This window comes from Hemicordylus capensis, chromosome 1, assembly GCF_027244095.1.
Source record: "Hemicordylus capensis ecotype Gifberg chromosome 1, rHemCap1.1.pri, whole genome shotgun sequence".
NCBI lineage: Eukaryota > Metazoa > Chordata > Lepidosauria > Squamata > Cordylidae > Hemicordylus > Hemicordylus capensis.
In genome coordinates this window covers 217,901,567-217,917,058 of record NC_069657.1, presented here as the reverse complement: position 1 = coordinate 217,917,058, position 15,492 = coordinate 217,901,567, and the positions used below count along the sequence as shown (strand labels likewise).

The window sequence follows — 15,492 nt, the reverse complement described above, 5'->3', positions numbered from 1 at the left end:
AAAAACTCACTGATTTTCCAGAAAATGCATGGGAAATGATGCTTTCCAACAAACTTGGGTAGTTTTCTCAGGTACTTTTACTGACAGGAAGACTGAACTTTCACAGAATGATAAACAAACAGCTTATATTGTTTCAGTTCACTGGATTTATGTCCGTATCCAATTTCCACAAAACTCATGTACCAAACTGAAAAACCTCAAAAATGTTGCACTAGATACCTTGGTTCATCTTTTGCATTCAATCTCCTAGCATTTCTCTTTTTAGGGGTTTCTTGGCAGCAACATGATTGCATCCTCAAAACAAAGCAGCTCTTCTTGTCAACTAGCAAGGAGTGAAGGGAGAGTGCACGGTCATTTTGTGGTAGAGGTAAAGTGTGCCGTCAAGTCGATTTTGACTCCTGGTGCCCACAGAGCCCTGTGGTTTTCTTTGGTGGAATAAAGGAGCGGTTTATCATTGCCTCCTCCTGTGCAGTATGAGATGATGCCTTTCAGCATCTTCCTATATCGCTGCTGCCCAATATAGGTGTTTCCCATAGTCTCAGAAACATACCAGCAGGGATTCGAACCAGCAACCAGAGGAGTACTTGCAAACTGTTAAGCCCTTTTACTAGTGATATAATATAAACCTCCACCATGATGGGCTGCTGTCTTGTTCCTGTTCAATGGTTTACCATGATGCAAAATGTCTTAAATTGAAAATCCCTGCCTCTGAGCTGTTACAGTAGAGGATGGTGTAATGGGACATTAGTTTTCCCCTAGTTTTATTGCAACCTGTGCAAATAGAAGAAGGAAGTGGGGAATCAGCCCTACCCCCTTTGCTCTCACTGGTAAGAAGAAAGGGCTACAATCTGCTGGGAAAGTTCCATGCTGGGAACTCCCATAAGAACATTAGAAATCCTCACTAGACCAGTCCAAGGGTCCTACGGCTCCAACAGTGAGCAGCCAGATTGCTCCACGAAGCCTACGAGCAGCAGGAGAGGAATGCAGTGTCCTTTTCCCATTCTGTGTGCCCAGTATCTGGAACTGAGAAATGTCAAATATAGGAGCTCCATTTAGGCAACATAGCAAAAAGCTATGTTGATAGTGCTGTCAATAAAATTGGTCCCCATGTTCAGCTGAGCATGGATGGTGATGTGGCTGTGCTGGTTTGCAATTGTGCTCAGCTCTGCAAGTCAAAGCAGAACAGGGCAAGGGGGATTGTGACGCAGAGGAGCACAGAGGTTACCCATTGCAACATTTGTTTTCTTTGGGTGGCTGCAGGAGGAAATCAATCACCACTTCGTTCCTCAAAACTATCATCCGTTTCACTGGTGTTTTAAGAAGAAGAAAGCATCTCATCAGGGGCGTAACCATAATAGGGCAAGGGGAGACAGTTGCCTGGGGACCCACTGCCTTGGGGGGGCCCCCAGAGGCAAACCACATGACTGACTCCCCCAGCCACAGACCCGCCCCGACTTCCTTCAGTTGTATTCATCCTCCGAAACTGATGTGAGTTTTAAGACCTGGAGCTAGCAAAACAGCATGTCTTTCCCTAGTACCATTAAATGACTTGCATCGTCCACAATTTACAAAACCTTTTAAAAAATAATTAGGATGATGTTCTATTGTGGCACATATATGCATATTGTTACCGCTATTCAGCCTCATTTAAGATTTCTTTACTTCATAAGCTGAGCTTCAGTGAGGGGGAGCCCATTTTAAAATCTTGTCTCTGGGCCCACTCCAACCTTGCTACGCCCCTGTGTCTCATCATCTCCTGAAGACTGTGGTTTCTCATCCCACTCAGGGTTCTGCAGTACTAGCCTAGAAAGGCCCCCATTCAGCTTCTCCTGAAGCATGTAAGATTTAACATTGATTTCAGTGTTAAATGGATTCAGCCACTTATTACGGAGAGCTTTCGCATTAATGGAATTCTTACCGTTTTCAAAGTCGTTTGCTAATCATTCAAGCTGAGTAAATTATGGAGGAATATTCATTCAAAACAAAATCCATGGCTTCAAACTGGGAGTATTTGCAAAATAGTTGCTGGCCCACTGAAAAGGAAATATTTGTTGATAAGAGCACTATACTGAAAAGGAGGGGGGAATACTTAAACGGAGCACTTCAGTATTTGATGAAGGTTTGCACTGAAAAGGATCACTTAACAGAATTCAACCCTTGTAATTAGGGCAGGTTTCTGCACTCGCAAGCGTTGCCCCCCCCCACCTCGCCATCTGTATGCTTATGTGAGCACTGCAATTTGTGAGCCGTTAGTTCACAGATCTCCACTGTGGCAAATTCTGCAATTCTCTTAAAAAATAACCATTGGTATCATGGACCTGACCATAGCTGAGATCTGTGAGCTACCAGTTCACATATATTTCACTGTGTCCCAAACTAGCTGGAGGAATTCTATTTCTAATGCCCAGAGGCACTTTTACCCCTGGACTTCCAGGCCCCCCCAGGGGCCCCTCAAATCCTCTTTAGTCTGTCCCATATGGTGTGGTTGCCCAGCTGAGCATGATGATACTTAATTTACAGGGGAGCGGGGCCTCCAAAGTCCTCTAGGTCCAGGCTCCAAAATTGCCTAGGTACATCTCTGCCAATGCTATCTACTCTGCCCTGAGTCACATATTTTCCATGGAAAATCCATCTGCCTTCTGGCGTTTTGGATAGTCATCATTTCAATATTGTCACTTGTTTATATCAGTTGAAGGCACCAGACGATTTTGCACATTCATTTCTGCACACTGGAGAAATTTTATTTTTGGGTATGGGATCCATTTACTTATTCAGATCTTTATCCCATCTCAGCCCTAAGGCACAATTTGCATTTTTAAAAAGTAAAGAGATAAAGAAGAAATCATTTCCCACTAATAATTCCATAAACTGTCCCCCAAATGCCCAGCACCCTTGTAACCACCAACTGAACATGAGTGTAGACTATCTTTGCAGTCACTGAAAAAAAAATCTCATTTGCTATCATTGAATGAGAATTCACACCTCAGAAAATAAGGGAATAACATCCCTTCAGAAAAACTTCTGAGGTGTGAATTCTCATTCAATGATAGCAAATGAGATTTTTTTCAGTTAAAGAACTCTCATGACCCCACTTTCACTTTTTTTCACACTCTAGTTTACTATGAATATGATGAATGAATCAAAGCACTTTATGAAGAAAAACCTCAGAAATTCACCAAAATCCAGCCCTCTGGCCAATGACTCTGAAATTGGGGACGGGTGGTAGCCTCCACCCATTAGGCACTATCTACCAGCCCATCCCACTCTTTTGGGGCAGATCCACTTTCTGCCCCCAATCTGCCCCAAAGACACCAAAACTTCAAAAATTCCCAAAAATATCAGCCCTCTGCCCAATCCCCCTGAAATTGGGGTGGTAGCCTCCACCCATTAGGCACTACCACTCCACCCCACCCTTTTGGGGCAGATACACTTTCTGCCCCCAAACTGCCCCAAAGACATAAAAACTTCAAAAATTCCCAAAAAATCACCCCTTTGTCCAATCCCCCTTAAATTGGGGTGGTAGCCTCCACCCATTAGGCACTACCACTCCACCCCACCCTTTTGGGGAAGATACACTTTCTGCCCCCAAACTGCCCCAAAGACATAAAAACTTCAAAAATTCCCCAAAAATCACCCCTTTGCCCAATCCCCCTGAAATTCGGGTGGTAGCCTGCACCCATTAGGCATTACCACCCCACCCCACTCTTTTGCCCAGATCCCATTCTATGCCCCCAAACTGCCCCAAAGTCACTAAAACTTCAAAAAATCCCCCCAAATCGGCCATGAGCCGAATCACCTGAATTTTTCAGCCCTGAAATTCGGGTGATTCGGCTCGGCCCCAAAAAATATCGGGGGCCATCGGGGGTGATTCGGTTCAGCCCCGAATCACCCAAAATTGCTCATTTCGGGCACAGATTGATCTGTGCCCGAAATTTTTTGCACATCCCTAGTAGGCAGGTACCTCTGTGAGTACAGTGGCACTTTTTATAGCCTGTGTGCCTGAAGGCGCAATGTTTACATAATTTACAAAGCTGTAGGTTGGAAAATTCTCCCCATAACAAATCAACATTTTGACACGAAATTAAGAACTTGCAACAGATCAACCCAGCCCCATTTTATTCCGGTATAGATCATGTTTGTTCTACAAAGAAGTTTACCATTTTTATTATATTCCATAATTGCAATCCTAGACATGCCTACTCAGAAGTAAGTTCCAGTGGCCAACATGTTATGGTGTTTTATGCTGGCATTTCCGCCCATCTCGTGCTATTGTGGGCATCTAAGGAAACATCATGCTGCTCTTGCGCAAATACTTAACTTGGTGCACATGCACCCCAGAAGTGCAACTTGCATTGGAAACAATTTATATTACACTTGGAGCTCTGCATGTGCAGGAGCTCCTCTGCTCCATACTTCTCTGTGCATTAGGAAAAACTATTTTCAGTAGGTAAAGACGATTTTGTGTTGGTGGGCAGAGCATCCTCTGATAAAGGAATGAATGGTACAGCAGCCCCTAATTCCTATGGAACTCTGGGTGCATATATTGAAGCCCTATGAAGAACGCTGGACTGCACTCTTTAGGTCTCATCTGTGTGTCTAATCTTCACATTACTTTAGCTCCACTTTCACTTTGAAAGCCACTGCCCAGGCAATTATCAGTTTTTTAAACTGGTGAAAATATTCCTGGACACTTGCTGAAATCAAATTTATATTGTGCCAAGCCCACATCTGACCCACTGCTGCTCCTGATTATAGGGCTGCCTGTTCTGTAATGAAAAACAAGCATATTTATAGAGACAGGTTTCCTATTATCCTAAGAGGCAGCTGTTACTCTGCTGCGATCCTTTATTTCTTTAATTAGTTTAGTGGAGTAGTGTCTGTTAATTCCACTCTTGACAGTGATCTTTGGCCCCAGTTTCTGAAGCTTTAAATGATATTGTCCTTAAAAAAAACTCAAGGCCCTCCACCATTAAATATTTGATTTGATTTGTTCTATTATACAACATATTAACTGTTATTCTGCCCGCTAAGTATATATGGGTGTGATCCAAGGACAATTGAAGTTAATGGCTCCTTTTCAATTAGCATCAATAGTCCTTTTTTAATTATTAAGCACTGTATACATGCTGTCTAAACAGCACTAATAACATTCCGATTATACTAATAAGGAGTTTTCTTATGAGGCACACATATGAGGCTCATATGGATCACCACACATGATGACAATTGCAGGGCAGGGTGCTGGGGCTGATTGGGAACCATTTCATCTTGTTGAATATCTCATCCTCTGCCGGTTTTAAAGTTGTTTGAGAGGTACTGGACACAATCCACCAAGGACTAATCTCTTGATACCAGAATTTATTTAAGCAGAGTGGGTGGGCAAGCATTACTTCATATATTTTGCCTTACATCTCCATCCCCTGGGACATGGCATGTACTAGTCAAACATTGTGGCTAGGATCCAAAGGACAAATACCTGTGTCCAGAAGATAACTTTGCATGCAGCTGGAGCTCTGCTTCCTGATTTTGCTGCACTGTTTCCCACTGTCAAAGAGACAAACCCTGGTTAAAGAGCACAAAGACTGTTCTCTTTGGCAATCAGAACAGCTGAAGGAAAATTGCATCCTGATCTGTCACATCAACCCAGTGACTCCAGTAAACATGTTGGGACTATAATGTAAATTCATATAATAATAGGCTATTTAACTGGGCACCTTCATATGACAATTGGCAAGCCAGCAAGTAGGGAGCATTTAGGTTAAATTCTGGGAACTGGGAGTACACGATTACTGTCCAGTTCCTGCATCAGTCACCGAGCTCTGCTTGACTTTTACTCAAGATTCTCCACCAAAATTTAACCCTTGGTGGTGACAAATGGGTAGGGGATATCTCAGGCAAAAGGTGAGGGAACTCAGTCAGATGGCACGAGAAGCAGACTTGGGCAGGTTCAGATTTCACACCCATCCGGGGTGCGTGCTCCCAGAATTTGACCTCAATGTTCTCTACTTCCTGGCTTGTTGACAGTCATGTGAAGCTGTCCATTATCTTCAACATTGTTTCCTCATATATCACCATTTTGCATGCAGTGACACTAAAGGGAAGGCATAGACCCTGCTCATGCAGAATTCCATGTCGGATCTCAGAACCCCATGTGGAACTATGGATCATACATGGTTTATTTATTCCTTCAATTTTTATACTGCTTTTCATAAAGGCAGTTTACAAAAGTTAAAATACAATAAAATTCCATTTTAAAACATTAAATATAAAAACTTAAAGTAAGTTAAACAATAGAAACCATTTAAAACAAACAAACCCACAACCCATGCACCTCAATTAAAAAGACAACAGAAATGGGAGAGCTAAGAAACCAGGTAGCCCCTAAGGGGTAAAAGCTTGAACAACTAAAAAGGTCTTTAGTTGTTTTTTAAAAGCAGTCACAGATGCCAAAGAGTAGACATTCACTGGGAGAGTTTTCCAAAGCCTGGGGGCAACCACAGAGAAAGCCCTGTCCTGTGTGCATGACAATTTAGCTTCTCTCAATGCTAGCACACGTAGCAAATCTCGCTGGGTGGGCAGAAACCCTTGGGAGCAGGTGGTCCTTCAGATATCCAGGGCCCAAACTGTTAAGGGCTTTAAAGGTAATAACCAGGAGGTATGAGCCAGCTCGATTTGAACTGTGTTTCGAATCAAACCAGCTCAGCTCAGGTAGTCCAAGTTTGAACCAGACTGGACCAGCCCCTGGTTCTAAGAACTGGCTTGTGGACCCAGTTCTGGGATACTTGTAAAGGGAAATCCTTGAGGAGAGTCGGGTCCAGAAACACCTCCAAGCTGCACAGTTGCTCTTTCAAGGGAAGTAGTACAACCCCGTCCAGAGCTGGTTGAATCACCCTATCCCAAATTGCTTTTCTACTGACCAACAGTACCTCCATCTTGTCTGGATATAATCTCAGTTTGCTAGCCCACATCCAGCCCATCACTGCCTCCAGACCGCATTTCAGTACATCCATTGCTTCCCTAGGAATGTCTCCCTCCTCAGAGAGAAGGAGTGGCCAGTATTTCACCTTAGGGCACATTTGGGGCTATAACTGGCGCTGGTTTCATGAACCAGTGTGCTTCATTTAGTCTCTACACTGTGGAGTCACCCACTGTTCAGGCGATTGACTTGACATCAGCCATAACACCAGGCCATGTTTTGCCCTCTCTCAGCCTCCAGATCAGTCTTCCTTGCTGGCCCAGTCTACCCAGCCCACCTCACAGCTACGAGAAGCTGGCCACACAAGAACAGACACCTTTGGGAGTTCTTTTCCCTGCAATTCATTTCCTTGGGACCAGAACTTTGCACAAAAAATTATTCTGACGTGGAGCTGCTCTACTCTAGCTCACTAAGAGAGCCAGCGCAGTGTAGTGGTTAGAGTGCTGGACTAGGACCGGGGAGACCCGAGTTCAAATCCCCATTCACCCATGAAACTAGCTGGGTGACTCTGGGCCAGTCACTTCTCTCTCAGCCTAACCTACTTCACAGGGTTGCTGTGAAAGAGAAACTCAAGTATGTAGTACACCGCTCTGGGCTCCTTGGAGGAAGAGCAGGATATAAATGGAATAATAATAATATAATAATAATTCCCCCACACAAGCCTGAATGCATTCAGGAGTGCTCCCCAATCCCCCTCGGGAAGTTCCTTTAAAAGACTCATCATTATTACTACTACTAGGAATATTTCTAACTGCTTTTCAAGGGGGGGGGGAGTTCTCAAAGTGGTTTACCCAGAAAATATACAAGGGCATGGTTCTCTGTCCCGAAAGGGTTCACAATCTAACACACACACACCCTGGCAACAGTCACTGGGAGAGATGCTATGATGAGGTGAACTGGGATAATTGCTCTTCCGCAGCTCAATATGCACGCAAGTTACCACTTTAAAAGGTCTCTCTTTGCCTGCTTAGTGGAGGTATTCTACTGCCCTCTGAACTGTCATCGTTGTATGTAAACAAGAGAACGACTGTCACTTAAGGCTGAATGCTTTGGTTTGTGTGTGTTGAAAATAAGCATAAGCATTAGCATTTTTATATAAGCAAATGTCTTTGCTTATTGTGCTGTTAGTTGCTGGATTGAGTCAGCTCTGTAGCCCTATGGATGATGGGGTCCCTTTTCATAAAATAGGGTGAGATCAATGCATGCAGGAGGACATGAGCACCCTAGCAAGCCATGCCCACCCCTCACTGCTGTCATGCTCTGTGGCTGTGCTCCTGGCTCTCACCACATGCAGAGGCACTTGTCTGCAGAGGCACACACGGAACACAAGCTTCCCCTTTGATTCTACGTCTCTCATAGGAAGAAAGGTCTCTCCAAGTGCAGTGCCTGTTTCTCAGACAAGCGCTGAACATTTGGAGGGCTGGGGATATGGGGAGCAGTGCTGCATTATGCATTGACACACGGCGAGGCTGGATGGCACATTCTCATCCTCCCTCCACACGTGGATTTAACTATCGAAATACTGCTTGTCTTGTCGGTCTGTTGTGTGTGGCGGTGTATCTGATGAAATAAGTCTTTCAAGAGTGCCCCGACCCACAACCTGAACACACATTGAACCATTCACAAGATAGATTCGAGACACAGAAACATCATCCAGATTGACCATTAAAAATCCAAGACAGGTTTGTGGGGATGGGAACAGAAAAATTGACATCAATTCCTCCTCATCATTCCAATTTTCTTTGCACAATACTCATTTATCACTTGATATGCTGGCACTTTTCTTCAAAACTCTTGGTGCAAATCAACAGCCTCCTTTTTATTTTCATACCCCAGCTACTTGGCACAGCCCTCATGAGCAAGTTCCCCATCATGGTTTTATACTCATCTATCTTCCCCTTGAGGTTTCTTTTGTTTACAGAAAAGTCTGCAGAACACAACACTGTCTATAAGAAGAGGCTATTGTTTGACCCCTTGCCTAAAGACTTTGTCTTGTCTCCACTTCACATTTCTTTGGTAAGGAGGAATGGATTTAGAATAGTATTTATTTTATGGCCCACATGGGTATATTTCTTTACAGTTGTTAATTGCCTACAATTGGCTCCCATCACTTTCCCTTCTGCCTTTCCAATGAATAGGATCTGGGTCTTTTTGTAAAAAGGATCCTGTGTCCACATTCCTTACTAATCTTATTGAGTTTCCTCATGTATGATTCAAGGACTTTAGCTTCAGCAGAGCTGAAGGCGTCATCCATAGATCTCAGGTGGCAAAAGTCCTTGAGGCCTTCTCTTTATTCTCACAAGCCTTGAAAGTTTTCTCCAGGAGGGAGGTAAAGAGTCTTAATTTCACCCTTCAAAGTGATCTTTGCACTGCTGCTTAAACATTCTTGTTCTATGCAGGTGGCTGTGTTTTAGGCTACTCGGGAGACCCTGTGGTCTCATCCAGAGCATACACAATGTTTCTTCTATTTCCATTCAATCAAAGCACCACTTGCAATTGGCAGAAACCATACAATGACTTCTGAATCAAAAAAAACGCTCATGTCATCTAGCCCATTGTCTGGCTCAAAGGAAGATGCATGCAAGAAAAGTGTGTGTATTAAGAAGTGCAATGAGGTTCAATAGAATATCATTGTAGATATACTGTATATGGGCAACTTGATTTGCAACCCAGTTAAAATTGAAACATTTGGATTTAGGTTATTTGACCCCACTGACTTCACTGGGGCTAAATTATTTTAGGCTTTTCCATTTTTAAGCCGATGTTTATGACTTTCTCTAATATTCCAGTGAAGCTAAAGCCAATGCATACTGCATATGTGGAAGCAGTCCTCTGCACATGCATCTTCTGATGAACTGGGGCACACACATGCAAAATGATGCTGCACACTTGGTCTCTAGAGCCAAATCTCTGTATGCAGCATTCAGGCAATATGTGCAGTTCCCAGCACCGGACAGGGTTCCATATATGCAGCACTAGCCATATATGCAGCTTTGACATTGCTGATCATCTGCTGGAGGAGAAACTGGAAAATACATATATTGTCACTCTGAACTGTGATCTAAATCTCAGTGTTGTCTTTAAAAGAAATCCACCACTTTTAGAAACTAATGTTTTATATTAAATATTTTCCAGTTTTAAGAAGAGACACGGACTAGTCCATCCTCACCTCCTCCCACCTCCTGCCTCTCTGTGCCCTCTAACAGAACTAGTGCAAATGAAACTGAAAACCATAGAACTTCAGAAAATGCAAGTGCAGTCAAACGCTGTCATTCAGGAATGATTTTAGAGGGACCAGACAGTTTAGCACTACCTCCCCGCTCCAAAATAATTAAATAAAATTATTCTGCTCCTTACAGTATACCTCTACAAGGGGACTAGTATCCAGTGGCACATGCTGTACAGCATTACAGAGCCATAAAACGATGCCCTGGGCCTGCTGTGGACTTCAAAGGCAGCCTTGACACTGTTTTGAAACAACAATCATGGAAGCAGCAGTTCTACAGGTTTCACCATGGTCACAAAAAGGGAAACCTCCAGAAACAGCTTCCACAGCTACTGCTTCAAAACAGTGTCGGGGCTGCCTTTGAAGTCCACAGCAGGCATTATGGAGCATTATGGCTTCATAATGCTGTGCATCATGCAGGCCAATACCTCTAGACCAATTTGACAACCCTCCAGTCTCCTGAGCCACTACTTCACCAGGAATCACAGATCCAGCTAACATCCTTTCCAACATCCAGCTAACATCCTTTCCAGTGTGATTTAGATGTGTAATAAAAGCTAAGTCAGATGAACATGTACTAGATCCACAGGCATGACTTTTGTTTGTGTGGTACCCTCACACATGAAGAGGTCATTTGGGGTAATGCATGTAGGGTAACATTGCCATTGCAACCTCATCATTTCACTTGGAAACTACTCCTTTCAAAGTGCACATGATGCATGGGGGAGGGCACCAGGCACTCTTAATATGGGTGTGCTGGAGAACTGATAAGCCTTAAGCCACCAAAATTGTTTTAGGAATACCTTTATGGGCATAATACATCAGGTACCTTACTGCTACATATTCTGCATTCAGGCAGGAGGCCAACACAGAGGACAGGTTCTCATAATCTGGAAGGGTTATATATGCTACCAAAAAGTGGAAGGCAGAGGCACACATGCTCCCCTGTAAGCAGCTCCTTAAGATATCAATCGATGGTGGTGATTACGGTTGAATGCTTGGCAAGACACAGCACCCTGGCAAAACTGGAGCCAGCATACGATCACTTTACCAGCTTTCACAGAAGTGTGCGCTCCTCTGCCTCCCAACTTTCGCCAACAAACTTATTATCACCCAATCATGAGAACCCACCCAAGCTGTGTTTCCTATAATAGTTCTACTCTTCATGATTTTTACCCCTCTTAATGAGACTGTTCATGCCTTGAACATTTAATGTCCCTTGTTGAGGGAGGGAGGGAGGGAGGGAGAACTAGGCACAGAAGGGCTGTGGCTGGTGTGGAGAAACATTGCCCAGCAGATGCTCTGGAATGTCATAGTACTTATGACAAGGCTGTGGCTCAGCTGGTACAAGGGCAGGGCAGGAGCATAAGCAGGCCAAGGTATCACCAGTAGTCAACGTATACAGAGGGCAAGGCAGAGACAAGGTCAAGCAGGCAAGGTCAAACCAGTAGTCAAGTGGGCGCAGTAGTCAAGGGAGAAGCAAGGTCAAGCAGGCCAAGATCAAACCAATAATCAACAGATACAGAGGACTAGGAAAAAGCATGGTCAAACAAATTGAAGCTGGGACTCCAATAAGCTACAATCACAAGTCCACAGGAGCTCTATATGAGCTGTTTCTCCAACAAAGGTGGCTGACTGGGGGTTTTATACAATAGCCCTTGGTCTAGATAGAAGCAACTCCTCCCGCAGAGATGGGACTGATAAGACTTCAAGAGATCCCAATTTGATGTCTCTGATCCTGCCAAGGTCTTCATTGTCACTTATAGATTCTTCAAAGTCAGAGGGCAGTACAGTGTCCTCACGCCTTGGCACAGAGGATTTGAGTTCCGGTTCCTGTGCCCCATCTTCCTCCTTTTTAAGCAGCCCTCTGTAGCAGGTTCCTGGCTGTGAGTTTTGGGTTCCTACACCCCAGCTTCCTCCTCATCTGAGGAGTCCTCCAGGATAGATGGAGGGTCGCAGCTTCAAGTAATGACAGCGGAAGAGGGGAGCAGGCATGGCACCCAACGGAGGTGGCAGGGGCGGTGTGCACCCTTCCATCCTGTCCCAGGGCCACTGCCCGCCTTCCTTAGCCCCGACAATTAGAATTAAGGAGCTTACCATTTTCACTTGTGCTCTAAAAAGTATGGAAATCACAAATCAAGGTTGTCACCTAGACTTCAGTGTCACATAAGCAGCAAAGACTTCATGTAGTTTCATATATTATACTAAATTTACAATTTGGATAAATGCACCCATTCTTTTATTTTATTTTTAAGCTTGACATTGGGCTGAGGAGGAAACTGGCCTTGAAAATTCAGCAGGTGCAGCCTCCCTAATAACTTGGAATTCTAGGAATTTGAGGGGCCCTGGGAATATAAGAAATCCCAGGAATCCCAGGAATTTGAGGGATTCCAGGAATTGGAGGAATTCCAGGAATTCCTTCACCAGGACTTTGCCGTCTTCAGTATCTTTGGCAGGACTTTGGCAGCTTCAGCGGGACTTTAGCGGCTTGCCAGCTTCAGCAGGACTTTGGCAATTTCAGTAGCTTCGGTGGCTTTGGCAGGACCTAGGCAACTTTGGAGGATTTTCAGGAAGTCAGTGGCTTCAGCAAGAGTTCAGCAAATCCCAGGAATTTAAGGAGACCCAGAAATGCCAGGAAGTTGAGGAGCCCCAGGAATTTAAGGAATCCCAGGAATCCTTGGAGGTCCAGGAATTTAAGGATTTTGAGGAATTCCAGGAATTTGAGGACTTCCGGGAATTTGGGGGATTCCAGGAATTTGGGGAGTTCCAGGAATTTCATAAAATTGAGGAATTCTTGGAATTCCAGCAATTCTTTCACCAGGACTTCAGTGTCTTTAGTAACTTTAACAGGACTTTGGTGGCTTTGCCAGGACTTGGGCGACTTTGGAGCCTGCTGACGCCACTGAAACTGCCAAAGCTGATGATGATCTGGCAAAGGATTTGAAGCCACCAAAGTCCTGCCGAAGCTGCCAAAGTCCTGGTGAAGCAACCAAAGCCACTGAAGTCCTCTCAAAGTCACTGAAGCTGCTAGCAAAGCTGATGAAGTCCTGGAAAAGCCACCAAAGTCCTGGGGGAGCCACCAAGGTCCTGTGCAGAGGCGTATCTAGGGAAAATATCGCCTAGGGCAAGCACTGAAATTGCGCCCCTGTCCAAACAGGAATGATGGGACTTGTAGTAAACAATTTCTGGAAATCCCTGTTAAAAGGAACACTGTACCATCTAGACATGATTGTTGATCAAAACCTGAAAACATGAGCCATCTCTGTAAAAGACTTAGAACAACAGTCAGGAGTTATGCGAGGATTCTAAGTGTCATTTTCTCTGTCTCATCTCATGCTTTTTTAAAAACATGACTTTGTCCTAGAGGATCACCTGCCCAAATAGCCACTAGCAAAATAGGGGAAGAAGAAGGTGGCAGGGGGAGTCAGTGAATGATTCCTGCCAGCCTTTGTCTTGTGATGACTGTTGGCTCATGATGGGGTATATGTGCATTCACCACACTAGTGCTTACTTTGACACCAGGAGGGAGGAGGATACATTAGTTTGCCACACTAGACAGAAGCATTTGCAACAGGAGAAGACAGCCAAGTTCTGCCAGGGCCAAAACCAGCCCCTGCCAGACTAAGAAATCATTGTAATTTGCCCCTTCCTGTCACAAGCAGTGTGCTGTTCTTTTATTATTGACTCTAACTCTCAAATATCCCAGTCATGGATGGAAAATTCAGGGTCAATTTACAAGAGACACATTTTCTACATGGGAGTTTCTTCTGTGCAGGTGTTGTGCAGAAACCCATGTGTAGTGACCGCCAGGGGCATAGCAAGGTTGGAATGGGCCCAGAGATGAGATTTTAAAATGCGCCCCCAGCCCCTCAAAATCCAGGATGTCCACACACCCCAGGCCCCCAAGGATTTAAGTCTGATATTTCAAAATAAGTATGCTGCCTGGAAATACATTTCACTGAATACACACACGCACACTTCACAATATATAGTGATATACATTGAGTACTATATGTTTGTGCTACTTTTCATGCCTAGAACACACCAGAAACACTAATTATTAAAATGGCCCCCTCGCTGCAGATTAGCAAAGGAGACTTTCAACCATGCAGGGTGAGCCTATGTTTGTTTTCTCAGAATTCTGAACAAATTCAGTAAAGTTTGATTCCAGGAGGTTTTTCACATGGGGCTTTTAAAGCCCTATAACACACATCTCCTCTGGAATGGAGGTGCTGTATTCACATGTTGGCCAGATTTACCTTGAAGTCCCTGCAAGTTATTGGGGAGCAATTCACACATAAGAAAAATAAAATAAAATAAAACAAAAGCGCACACATGCTTCACAGTTCTCACTTAGACCTTCTGGGTTGCAAAACAACTTGAACAAAAGTGCATTTATGAGTGAGTGAGTGAGTGAATGAATGAATGAATGAATGAATGAATATAATATTGTTCCAGAAGTTTTCGTAATTTTCTTCCATGAAACAAGCCACTTATAGGGCTTTTTAGATAGTTTTTGTTTTTAAAGTCAGCAAAGTTTCCACTCTGTTTTAAATTAAATATTCAGACTTCTCAGTCTCCCCCCACCACCCCACATATCAAAGCCCTATGGCAAGCAGATCCCTATATATGGGGGGGGGAGTAAACCACAAAAAGGAATTCACAGTACCTGGCCAAAGTTGTGCTGGATGTTCTGGGCAGAGGGTCTGTTGCTGCAGAGAGCTCTGCCTGCCTTTTTCTTCCTGGCTTCCTTGGGGCCTGCCGAGTTCAGGCTTCAGGGAGGCCTACACGGAGGCCTCTCTGTAAGCCCCGCCCACCCGCCGATCAGCTGAGAGGTGGGGAGAGAAGAGCTGCTCTGCAGTTTGCAGGCCCAGCCCGTGGAGGATCCTAAGCCTCGCAGAAGGCAAGCAGGATGGTAAGTGGCTGAGGGGTCCTGGGGCTGGGCAGGTGGGCAATGGGGTGGGGGTGGCAGGAACTGGCGTGGCACCCTCCCCTCAGTGGCACCTAGGGAACATGCCCTGGCTGCCCCACCCCAGTTCCGCCCATGGTCCTGTGGAAGCCACTGAAGAAATTTCGGCGCCGCCAAAGTCCTGGTGAAGCAACCAAAGGAATTTATTCAAATCCCTGAAATTCCTGGAATTACATGAATTCCTGGGATTCCTGGGATTCCTGAAATCACTGGAAATTCAGGAATTTAAGGAATTCCTGGAACTTCAGCCAATGACTTTACCTGAAAATCCACCAGGACTTCCTCCAAAGCCTCCAAAGGCCAGGACTTCGGCAGCTTCAG

At 44.6% G+C, this 15,492-nt stretch overlaps 1 long non-coding RNA gene across 1 annotated transcript; it reads right to left on the bottom strand.

The window, feature by feature from the left end:
- Positions 1-1,933: 1,933 nt before the first annotated feature.
- LOC128339500 (uncharacterized) lies at positions 1,934-14,966 on the bottom strand. Its single transcript, XR_008313056.1, has 3 exons — positions 14,872-14,966; positions 5,477-5,544; positions 1,934-2,033 (listed from the first exon to the last, which is right to left on the bottom strand). It is a non-coding gene; the product is annotated as an uncharacterized LOC128339500 (long non-coding RNA).
- Positions 14,967-15,492: the final 526 nt, after the last annotated feature.